The 12,713-nt window shown below is 38.4% G+C and overlaps 1 long non-coding RNA gene across 2 annotated transcripts; it reads left to right on the forward strand.

Moving 5' to 3' along the window:
• The first annotated feature begins 1,705 nt into the window (after nt 1-1,705).
• On the forward strand, nt 1,706-3,112 carry LOC135290150 (uncharacterized). Of its 2 annotated transcripts, none has more exons than XR_010352853.1 (3): nt 1,706-2,374; nt 2,502-2,577; nt 2,715-3,112. It is a non-coding gene; the product is annotated as an uncharacterized LOC135290150 (long non-coding RNA). The 2 variants fall into 2 exon arrangements; XR_010352854.1 differs by having other exon boundaries at nt 1,706-2,319.
• Nucleotides 3,113-12,713: the final 9,601 nt, after the last annotated feature.

A 12,713-nucleotide genomic window follows, 5' to 3' on the forward strand; every position in this document is an offset into this window, starting at 1 on the left:
CAACAGACTTCATTTTAAGTAAGGCTTTTACAGCTAAGCTTATCATCCTTGTTCCTTATTCTCTTCAGCAGAGATATTAAGTTTCTCAGTGAGTGATTTCTTGGTCCTATTTTAACCAGCTACTTTATTTGAAGCTGTATTCCACCAGGAAGGAAATGCTTCTCTCCATTTACTGTAAAAGGACCTGAGGTATTTGGTCTGTCTGTGAAAAATGTGCAAGACTAACCATACCCTAAGTCCCCAATTCATTTTTCTGCAGTAACAGCTAATAATAAGATATTAATATCTGGCCACAAACACACCCTAAAACCAGGCTGCAGAATTCAATATAGAGAGCTCTGGAAAGGAGAATTATGAAGTCAACCTGAGAAAGAACAAAGGAAATGGATATATGAAGGGGCAGTCTGCACCCTAAGTTATATCCCAGGACAGGTCAGTGCAAAGGGAAGGGTGCCACACTGGGTGCTTACACAAGTATAGTTTAGAAAGTAGTTGGAGTCATTAGTTATTAAAGATCCTATACAAGCTGCTGTTCACAATTTAGTGATGTTCCTGGGAATATCCCTCCTCTGACAGGTTTGGTACAAGGCAAGAAAAATTGTTTCATTCACATCTCTGGTCTTATTTCAAAGGCGTGAGCCTTCTGCTGGGTCTCAGTGTCAGATAAATCTCCTGCTTTGGTGCCAGTCTGGGAGACACTCATTTTTTATTTGGTTTTGACTGCTTTTAAAAGTTTGTCACATTTTTACTCTTGGAAATGTACATAGCTCATGTTTTTGCTTTATGATATTTGTGTACTCCAAACCTGAAATCATTAGGGCTTCCTTGGTATATTTTGCTTTAGTGAAGCCATTTTGGTTCCCTGTTTCTTCCCCCCTCAAAAGTGTAACTGTTAATTTAGTCTTTCTGGGATACAGAGACTGGACAAGCAAAGTGAGTACCTTTAACATGGCCCTGTTGAAGTGGAACCAGTTACAAAAGATATGAGGGATTCAAATGAATCTTGATGCATTGTGTGAGTAACTTAAACATTTTTTACTCCTTCCAGCAAAAAAACAGAAAGGAGAATGTGTGTGTCAGAAGGGAGAAATGAGAAAAAAACCCTCACACATTAAAACTTTGAAATGTATCAAGAATTGAGTAAGGTTTTCAATTTAGCAACACCCTTCATTTGTTTCACTGGTGAGTAATTTTGTAAGGAAAAATAATAAAGGGAGAGAAACTACTAAATAGTTTTAAAAAATTGTTCCACATAGTAATATTTAGTCTTTCTGGGAAGAAGCCACCTTTTCAATAACCCATTCCTTTTACTTATTGGAACTAATTTCCCCGTTTTCCCTCTCCCCTGGTGTATTTGATGGTAGTACAGAGCACATAAAGTACCTTATTTATTAGTTATGAATTAGCTGAGAATGTCTGAAGTTTTTGATACCATTGTTATTAAAGGCTAATGCTATTTTGCTGAAGACAAAACAGGAATAACTTATGGAATTGGGGAATGAGAGGAACAGGGGAGTAGCAATTGTTCTTCCTGATGATGATACTTGCTTGTAAACCTCACTGATAAGAATAAATAGACATGCACACAGTTTTATTATGTACTATAGAAACTAATAAACTCTTGCTGCTATCAGGATGTTTAAAAAGCTTTTAGCTGGGCTGGTGGCTTTGTGTTTTGTGGGGTTTTTTTCACATACCACTTTCTTTCAATTTTTCTCTGATCATGGGTTTACAGCAGAACAGTAAATGAAACAGTAATCTTTTTAAAAAGAAATGTAAGAAGCAACTAGAAAAAAGCAGAGAAAAAAAATCATTAAAGGAGAGAATCAGGCATGTTCAGGGTTTCCCCACTGTTGGCATTATTCAGAATTTACCTAGAAGCTACAGAAGAGACCATTTACAGTGACCAGTGACAAAGTAAGAAGTTCAAGACACCTCCACAGGCACAGAGGAGTTCAGAGACATAAAGGCAGGCTGGGGAGTGCCAGCCTTAGCCCAGTTTGAGTCCCAGTTTCTTCCAGGACTGCTCCAAGCCTCTCCCAGTGGGACAGTGGAGCAGTTTTCCATGTGACCTCACAGACAAAGGGAGTCAGTGCCCGGGATATGGGATCCCTGATGTGCAATAGAAGGGCACTGATATGGAGATGGTCTGGGCTCAAGAGAGGCTCAGCCTTTCAACTGGCTAATCAAGGGACCAGGACATTCCAAACAGTTACTGAAGGGTCCAAAGGGTCTAGAGATCAACCAAGGGACCCTTCTGCACGTGTGTGTCTCTGTGTGAGAGGGTTCTGGGCTCAAGAGCCAGCCTCTGAGTAGAATGTGAGTGTAAGGGGGACTGCAGGGACCCACACTGCGCATGTGTTGGTGTGAGCAAGTGAGTCTGTGAACCATTAATTGGAGTGAGAATCTTACTGTTTAAATGGATTAATTGTTGGAGTTTATGATCTTGGAGCTCTTTTCAAGCCCAAATGGTTCTATGATTCTATGATCTCATGTCCAAGTGTTGGCAGCTTCAAGGTCTCAAGATGCAGGGCCAGAAACTGGGCAGGACTGAGCACCTGAGATCCATTACTGTAGGTAATACATATATACATATACATACATACATACATATATATATATATATATATTTTTTTTTTTTTTTTTTTTTTTTTTTTTTTTATTTTTTTTTTGGTAAAGGGATCAGGTTGAACATTCTTGCTTTACAACTGCAGGGACACACACACCTGGTTGCACGAAGTAACCAGAGAGCAATTTTCTTGCAACTATTGTTGCAATAGTTCATATTGCTTCAGGATTGTAAGACTGCATGAGTCTCAGATGCACCAAGAGGCAAGATCCCACCCTAAGCAACAATTCTGCTTTGCAACTGTTTTCTGGCTCCAGAGAAATCCTAACCCAAGCTGTGGAGAAAATCTGGGAACCACTGCCTGACAGGGAGGTGAATTGCCACTGAATTTCTTCTGTGTATGAGTTGACAGCTTTTCCTAAAGTCTGATTTCTACAAAACAAGGCTATTAATAATTAAGGAGTGAGTAAAAGCTCATGTCACTGCTCCGCTATTTGGTATTGGCATTTGATGACAGCCACATTTCTAAATGTGATTTAGATGCTGGACTTTCCATAAAGCAAAATAAAGTATGTCTGTCTAACTGAATTTGAGCAGTCATCTACTTTCAAATGTTCCTGATCATTCCCCATGAAATATTTGCTCCTGAGACAGCCTTCCCATCTATTTCCACATTTTTAATTTCATATGGGTGACAAGTGTCAAGTTTTATTCCCCATTATTCCTTTCTGTTTTGTTTCCTATTATTCTATTTATTTATAGCTATAAATTATAATTATCTATAAATAATTTTTTTGTTAACTGATTGATTCTAGGTTTTGGCATGCAAAATCTGTCCCATTGCAGCCACTCCAGATACTTGGAGTTTTCCCAGTGGAATCTATAAAGATGTTCAAGGTATATCAGTAGGAGACTATTTGGATTGTTTATCTCACAGAGTTTGCTTTTTCCACATCCCTATGTAAGAATTCACTTAGGCTTTTACTTTCCAATGTCAGACGCTGCTTCTTATTAATGAAGTGCCAGGAGTAGGAAAAAGCTCAACACATGGCATCTGTGATTTACTTGTGACTGATGCTGAGACATGAAAGAATAACTGGAAACACAGAGAGTGAGGAATGCAATTCGTCCTTTTCTGGAGTCAAGGACAAGATATGAGGCTTCATTTCTAATGGAAAATATGAGAGCAATCTTAGGAACCCACACTGCTTTTCTCTCAGAGGACTACCCAGGAAGATGTTCTTTCTCACTTGTTCTCTCCATTCTCTGACCTGATCAATCCCAAGTACTTTTCCATAAAGTCAAACAAATTCAGTAGGATTTTAACCTTTTCCTTGACATTTATGGGCTCCTTATTGGAGAATATGTTGCAATGAGGAAAAACTGTGTTTGAAATTATTCAGGAACAAAGGCTTATTTCAAGTGTAACCTCTAAAAAGAAGTTCTTCTGCTTGCACTTCATAATAAACAGAAAATGCTGCTGTATTTTCTCAGCAGCTGAACAAGCCTTTCTTTACAGTTTTCTGATCAAACTGCTTAGAGGTGACATATGCTGATTCCATATCCTGGTTTAGCTCAGGTGGTAAATGCTGGATTTTTAAACATTGGAATGGGCTGCCCAGGAAGGTGTTGGAGTCACAACCCCTGGAGCTGTTCTAGAAAAGACTGGGTGTGACACTTAGTGCCATGTTCCTGTTGATAAGGTGGTGATCAGTCAAAGGTTGGACTCAAGATCTCAGACATTTTTGCTAGCCTAATTGATTGATTCTGTGATTCTAGTAGAATCTCAGATGTCTCTGAGCTGGAGATTTTGACCTGTCTGTTGTTAAGCTGTACAGACAGAGGGAACATACCTGCAGCAAATCTGGGGTTGACACCAAGATGAGAGAAGTTGTCACTGTCCTGTAGGGCAGGGCCACTGTTCAGAGGCTCTCAACAAGCTTGAGAGATGAGCTGACAGAAAACTCATGGAGGTCAGCAGCATCAAGTGCAGGAGCTTACTCTTGGGATAAAGGGAAGTGTCTGAATTTAACAGCTTCCAGAAGAAGAGACATTATAACAAGGTGGAAATGCATATTTAGAGCAAGAAGCTCTTAATATGAGTAGAACTTAGAGCAAAATGGCTACCAGGAGATGGTGAGATGGTTTAGGCTGGAAAAGCTTCCTCTAGAGGCATTTGACTGTTCTCTGCAACCACTAATTGAGCCAGACTTTGCTCAAAACTATACAACGAAAGGACAAAAGGCAAGAGTCAAACCTTTGCAAGGGGAGCATTATCAATAGACCAGGCTCTCCAGAAGGGTTGTGGAGACTCTCCTTGAAGCTATTCAAAACCCAACATTTCACAGACCTGAACAACATGATCTAGCTTTATATATATACAAGCATAGACCAAGTAGAACTTTTGGAGGGTTTTCATTACTTTTTCCCCCCAATTTTTGTATATATACACAAAACTTAGTGTAGAAATCTGAATTTCCTTGGAGTCCAGATAACCGTTAAGTAGCAGTCTTGTGGATCATAATGCTGTTATTTTACTAATGCAGTCCTGCCTTAAATCCAGATCTTATGACTCTCAGGTCACTTTTCCACCCACCCTGGTTTTAAAAATTGTATATCAAATCAGCAGAGTCACTGAGGAACAACCTAAATAAATACCAATATGCTTCTACATACTGTGGTCTGTGGGCTTCCTCTTGGAGAGGAGGAGGGACTGTCAGCTTCGTTGCATCAGAAACCAAATAAGCAGTTTAGAATCTCGGACTTTTGCTTTTTCCTTTTCCCTCAAAAGAAACTTGGTGTGTTAAAAATTCAATCTTCTTTTAACAGCAAGGAAAAATTTAGCAGCAATAAAAAATTAAGACTTCTTTTGGGTCTTGACAGGTACATGAAGAAGAAGGTTTTGAAACAATTTTCAAGGATAATTCAGTTCCAGAATTTGATTTGGGATCACAATCTGTTGTCTGAGGTTCCTTAAGGTATTTCAATTTACTGCTGAAGTAAATGCTAGGACATGGTACAACTGTCACAGTGCCTAAGCTTTAATGTCCATGTTGCTAACCATGACACCCATGCCCAAAGGGCTTGAACCTGTAAGTTTTTGTTCAACAAGGACAGTAGGTGGGAGGGAAATGATACATGAATAGAAGTAAGATCAAACACTAGATACATTTCTCTGCACGGACTGGAAGTGAAATGCCAGGTCTCTACAAAAATGCCTTCTTATTCTCAAGAATGGGAAGGCAGAAAGGATTGTTGTTCACCAAAAAATGTGGAAACTGACAAATTAGTGGGCCATATCCACAGCCAGTTTATGCTGATCTAAACTTTGGATTCTGAATGGGGTGCTGAAAAGTAAACTTAGCTTGGTAATGAGACATTTACTCATGTGGTGCTGTTAACCCTATTGCAGCTCTTTGGGAATCAATCAGTAGCTGCATAACCCAGGTTGCTTCCCAAACTCTTCCCTGCATTTTTACCTCATTCTTTCACATCAAAACTGGTATCTGCCCAAAATGGAGGATCAGCTTGCTAAATCCATGGTGTATGTTTTTGTGCACACGCCAAAAAAACCTTCCTTATCTTCTGGATTGATCGGGACGTTCAGAACTTCATTTGTTAAAGACAAACAAAGCAAAAAAAATGCAAGTGTTAGCTGGCCGCTGTAGCAGGGGGCACTTTAAGGATTTAGAAAATTCAGTTCTGTTTTTTATGCAGGTTCTTTTATTTTGTTCATTACATTGTGGATGTTTCAGGGGTTACAAGTGTTATTCCTTTTATGGTTTCAGTAAATATCATAGAAAGTTGAGCTGGCACATGCTCTTTAAGTTTATTTGAGCTCTTGTCATCAATTACATTTGACTCCAGCTTCAAGCAAGCCTTTCAATAACTTAGTGATCTGTAGCAAGGCATGCATACAACTCTTCCTCGCAGGAGCAGTTTTTCAGACTCATGTACTTTAAGTTAGTGACCACAGGAATACTGTATATCAATGATATCAATATACATGTATAACAATTTTATCAATAAAGTAGATATTTCCAGGGACCTCCAGGGAACTCTACTTTTTTCCATGAGAAAGTCTGAGCTCCTCGCTTAAGCACTCATCTTGCTGTAGGCAGCCAATTGTATACATTATAATTCTACTTCAAGTGATTCCTAGGTGAGGTTGCACAAGGAAGAAATCATAAAAGAAATCTTGGAATACTTTTAAAAATCTTTATGTCAAGAAGAATAGATGAATCTTGAGACTGGATATAAGCACAATTGATTAGCCATGGAAAGCATACTGTTGAATAGTTCTGTAACTGTTTTATGGAATTTGATGCTTTGCCTCAGAATTCACTGAAACAGAAGCCTAGGAAAATAAAATTATTTAAGATTATACATTAACCCGAGGCCCTTCCAGATCAAACTCCCCAAAGTGAATTAGCAACAATATTTTTAAGAGCATTTTTTAGTACAACAAGATGTATTATTTCACTCTGGTTCTTCAGTGGGTTGGAGGAAATAGCCAAAGGCTCTCATTTGACTGTGATATGTCAATAGAAATTCCAGGTTTTTTCACCTCTCTGTTGAAGAAGCTTTCTTAGTGGTGATAGAAAATCAATGTCCTTCCTGGAAGGCAATATTTAATTTCACATCTTTGAAAACAAAAAGGAGCAAAAAGCATATTTATGAGGGAAGATCTTCACAGCCAAACATCATTGGTGACTTCCCATGGTTGGACTTCCTACAACTTAATTTTATGACACATTCTAGGCTAGAGATGTATCTGTCTTTTCTCACATCTGGAGTGTTTGCTGGTGCTACTCTATTGCTTCCTTCCATCTGGAAACACCAGTGGAGTAAAAAGGCGTGGATCAATATGTGGAGGAGAGAAAATGTAATGAAAAAGGGATTACAAGGGAAAGGGAAGAAAGGACAGAGTGAAGAAGGAAGGGAGGGAGGGAGGGAGGGAGGGAGGGAGGGAGGGAGGGAGGGAGGGAGGGAGGGAGGGAGGGAGGGAGGGAGGGAGGGAGGGAGGGAGGGAGGGAGGGAGGGAGGGAGGGAGGGAGGGAGGGAGGGAGGGAGGAAGGGAGGAAGGGAGGAAGGGAGGAAGGGAGGAAGGAAGGAAGGAAGGAAGGAAGGAAGGAAGGAAGGAAGGAAGGAAGGAAGGAAGGAAGGAAGGAAGGAAGGAAGGAAGGAAGGAAGGAAGGAAGGAAGGAAGGAAGGAAGGAAGGAAGGAAGGAAGGAAGGAAGGAAGGAAGGCTCACCTCTTTCTTAGTTGAGTTTCTTCCCTTCTTTTTCTAACATGGGGAAGGAAGAGCTGGGCCAGTGACCTCAGCCTAGTTCATGGGTTCGTGTTGCAGTCAATCCTCATCACTCAGGGCATGCCCCTGAACACAAAAGTTACAAAGAGATGAGGCAGTTTGGGAAAATTTGGGACATTTTCCACTTTTAGCAGTACCACAAAGAGAAATGACAAAGCCTTTATCCCCCTGTGTTCTTTCAGGAGGGTGGCTGAAATCCCCAAGAGCAAGTACAGAGGGTTTTTTAAAAAAAGAAACAACCTTCTTTCTGTTCTTACTATCACAACATTTTTTTCAAAAAAGCAATACCAAGCCTAAAAAGAAATTTGTCTTTCCACTCAATACATTAGTTTTGACTGCTTGATATTTTAATTTTCTTTTTATAGTCTACAGCCTTGCATGCTCTTAAAAGGACTTTTCTTCAATGATTAAAAGGCAAATCCTTCCCTTTTGGGTCTGGTTGAAATTTGGGGTTCTCATTTCTCTTGAAGAGTTTGTATAAGTTCCTCAAGAATATTTGGCAAGGATTTTTATGTCTTTGGGGTGACCTTTAGCAGCAATTCTTTGATTTGCAAAACACCCTCATTTTATATCTCATACATTCCTGAGGTATAGAAGGAATGAACTGAGGAATGCAGCTTTCTTTTTCCTATGTAAACCTTAATGTCTTCTGTGTAGAAATACCTAGGACAATTACGTTGCTGTTTCACCAGCAGCTAAAAAACCCTACAATTTGTGTGAGCTTGGTGATATACTCCAGCAGCTGGAAAATGAAAATGAGTCTCTTGTCTATATAACATTTCCTTCAGGATAGTAAGAAAAAGGCAGATATCGAGACTGCCCATAGTCAGTAAGGGAGCTGGAAGAAAGCAAGACAAGTAGGTTCAGTACTGACAGTCTTCTGTTTCTCAAATGAAGGTTTTGAAAACTGGGTTATGCAATACTTTGGGACTGCTTTGTCTGTTTTTGTCTATTTATTTTTGAAAGAGCTTAAGAACATATTTTTGGGACAATTATATTCCCACATAATGCTTTAAATTGTTCCAAAAAGAGAGAGATTTTTTTAAAAGTATTTCAACAACGCTTATGAAATGAGCTCTACTTATGAGGGTGAATCCATTTTTAATCACTACTCAATAGTAACTAAATTCCATTTGATATTACCATAAAGCCATAATACTGCATCTTCTTACTACCACTGCTAATTCTGCCACTAACCCTTGTAATTCAGAGTGTTCACCTCAGTAGTAAAACATTTTTGTCACCACTCTTTTTCCTTTTTGACAAATTACTATCTAACACGTATGCTTCAAAATTTGGGATCCTACCCACTGCTGATAGAGACCATGGTCAATTTTTCTTGGTGACTGTTATAAATTAATCATTTATGGATGATAGGCTTAAGATTCTTGGCTTCTAAATTTGAAAACAAAGTACAAAGACTCTAGACCTTACAACACTGTGTTATAAGTTCCAATAGGTCACCTGACTTGTTATTTGAAGTTCTCGCTGTTATCACTGTACTCAGAAAATGTTTTATGTTTGGCTAACTCATCATTTTCAAAATGGCATCCCTGATGTTGAGTTTTTGATGTTGAATAAGCCTTTTAAGAACCACTGATTTCCAGGGGAGAAATCCTTATTGTTCATTCTTTAAGGCTGCATGACCCTCACAGTTTTCCTTAGACATCTGATTTTTTATTAGGCTCTAAAAACCAGGTTAGATTGGTCAACTTTTGTTCTTATCTTTAATGCACCTTTTTTTGGGTTACCCAATAATTTTACATTCACTTCAGATCTTCAATTTTGCTGTTGAATAACTTACTACCTAAGTTTTGATCTTTACACAGTCATGCTAACATGAAATTCAGGATGACCTGGATGTTGACTTACTAAATGTCAGATGCATATTCTTAGTCTTTTTAATAGACACATTCTGATTTTTATGATGGTATTGTCAGTTAAAATACCATGTAGGGTTAAGTGAAATGTCTGTGCATGTTAGATTGAAGTGCATGCTTTTACCAGTAAGGCTTGCTGCCAGGGTTGGACTTGGGGCAAGGAAGGAGAAATAATTTGTTTGCTTGTATTTGTGTTTTACGGTAAGGATAAAATATCTGAGAATCTGAAAAACTAGCATATACTGCTCCTTGATTGCAAACTTTCAGTTTCACCAGCATCTCTTGATAATTTTTTCTATAGAACTCTCAATTATCATCGAAGTTCTTAGTTATAAATGCATCTTACCTCTCAGTTATACTCCCAAGCTTACTCCCTTGGCATAAGCAATTCCTTTCATAATTTTGGACCATCTTCTGTTCTGAACATATTTTAAATATGAGCTCTTGATCACTAAATCCTAGTTAGCTAACAACTTCCAGTTTAGTGGATTCATCTTCATCAATGATAGTGGTAAAAAAGTGAGAAATAATCATTAATATTATTTTAGTGACACAGAGGAGGAAGGATGAGATTTACTCACTCAAGATTATTCAGAAACTGTTTGTCAGAGATGGAATAGCGCAGACCCTCTCAATTCCAAATCTATGCCTTCAACACAAGACCATCCTGTCAAACACGTGCTGCTGACCCTACATGTCTGAGGCCCCCATCTGTTTTCATGCATAAACAGATGGTAAATTGAACTTTTTCATGTGAAACTTTATTCCCCAGGTGCTATAGCTTCAAAAATTATATTTTGAAAAAAATCATAGTAATTGGAAGAAGATGTCAGGGTATAACAAACTCTTACATTGTATATCCCACTATGAGATGAATTTTTTTCTCTGGGTGACTTGGTCTATTATCCCAAAACAGTATGGAAAATTTTAATTACTGATTGCAAAGACAGAGCAAACATTTAGTTATTCACTAATATTTTATTTAATAGAAATTCATGAAAGGTCTGACTGCAGTTAAATGAGGTGTACATGATAATACACACAGTGATTTAGTTGGTGCTAATATATTAGTGAACAATATTTGTGTAAACGTCATTAATGTTTGAAGTGTTGCATAGGGAGCATATGACATCTTCTTTTTTCAGGTTAAAATATCCAATATATTTCAGTATTTTTGTCAGTCAGCAAGAAGGATGAGGGTTTAATGGGACTTTTGTGGCAAACATGGAATTGAAGGAATCCGTTTTCTTGAACAAACACTGACAGCCATGGTGAGTCTTGTGCTAAGGCTTGAGATCCGCACAGATCAGTCTGAGTAACCACAGGATAACACCAGGCATAAAAATAAAGGGGGATTTTCTTCAAGGCTCCGGATACATATAGCCAGGTAGGTTCTGATAAAACATTTGGTAAAAACTTTCCTGTCCAAACAAATGTGTGGTTTTGTTTTCATATTAGATTTACAGAGCTACATTAAGGAGGGGTGGTGAACCTCTCCATGGGTGGGATCTCTGCAGCTCACCAGGGCTGTTCACCTGGGTTCTCCTTGAGAGTGGGGTTCCTAAAAGCTGAAGCAACAGAGTTATTCACTATCTATATTTATTTGCCTAATTCTTACCATATTGTCAGCACTGTTGTTATTACAGCAGTTTTGTTGCAATACTGGGTGCTTTGGGTCCTTTAATTGGGATCTGGAACCCTGCACCCTTCCTGGAACAGAACACCAGGCTGAGGAGAACCAGTAATTTTGCACGATATCTATAAATTGCAATTCACATTTTACCTGCTTTGATTTTTTTGTAAGAAAAGTGTAAGTGTGTTGCAGAAATGGACCATGTTAGGATCTGTGTTTGACATCTTGCTGAATGGTAACATCTTAATTCACCAGAAAGTGCTGCAGGCTCACTGTGTTTCAGTTCTTTGCTCTTCAATACCATGTACACTCAAGTGCATTATTTCAGTTACAAGCTGTGTTTCCTAGCAGATCTCCACTGCACGATGGAAAGAGACTGCAGTGAGAGGAACAGCTGTAGTGAAAACATTCCAGTTATCCTGTTGGCCATCAAATTCAAATTTTGAAACACCAGATGATGCAGTACAAGATCTTACAAAATGTGGGGAAAATTGCTTTAGCTTGGACAGATGTATTTTATGTAGTGACTAAATTAGTCAGTTTTAGGACAGTTTTAGCTTGTGGCAAGCTACAAGCATCAGCAAGAGTTGTTAGTCTAGAAAAGCATATAACTTTCACTTTTATGAAAGAGAAAATTATGCTGTTGTTTACGAAGTCTCAAGGCTAGTGTGACTAATTTAACATTTAACTTATGCATGGATAAGCCTCGGACATAGTGTTCTAAATATGTATGGTGGAGAGAGAAGGGAGGGTGGTGTTAAGAATGGAAGAAATTGGTGGGAAATGAACCAGTACCCCTGGATGAAATATTTTCATCCCATAACTAGTCAGTGGAGAGCAATGCAGTGTCTCTGACAACCTGCTCAGAGCCATCTAGTTTGACTAAATTAGCTCCCTGAATTAAAAAGGCTTGTGTCTATAGCTGGAGGTTTACCAGTCTGCAGAGGTTTTAAACAAACTGTGGTGAACTCAAGACTGTCACAGTGTGAACTGCACTATCAGCAGGTCAATATAGATAAATAGCTGTAAAATAACAGAGGAAGTAAATAGTAGCATGGTGGGGAAATAATAATAAAAATTAAAAAAGAAAGAAAAGGAGCAGAATAGCAAAAAATACTTCATAAAAAATATGTGTGTCAATAAAAAAAACACACTTTTTTGAACCCTCAGGCATGTAAGGAACTGTTATCTGTGGCATTTTGTTTACTGAAGATATCACAGAAATGTACAGTAATTTAAATATGTATACGTATATGTACATATATTGCAGGCATTTTTTTAATCTAAAATTTGGTTGCATTTTGTCATTAGTAAAAATG

This window comes from Passer domesticus, chromosome 1 (genome assembly GCF_036417665.1).
Source record: "Passer domesticus isolate bPasDom1 chromosome 1, bPasDom1.hap1, whole genome shotgun sequence".
Taxonomy (NCBI): Eukaryota; Metazoa; Chordata; class Aves; order Passeriformes; family Passeridae; genus Passer; species Passer domesticus.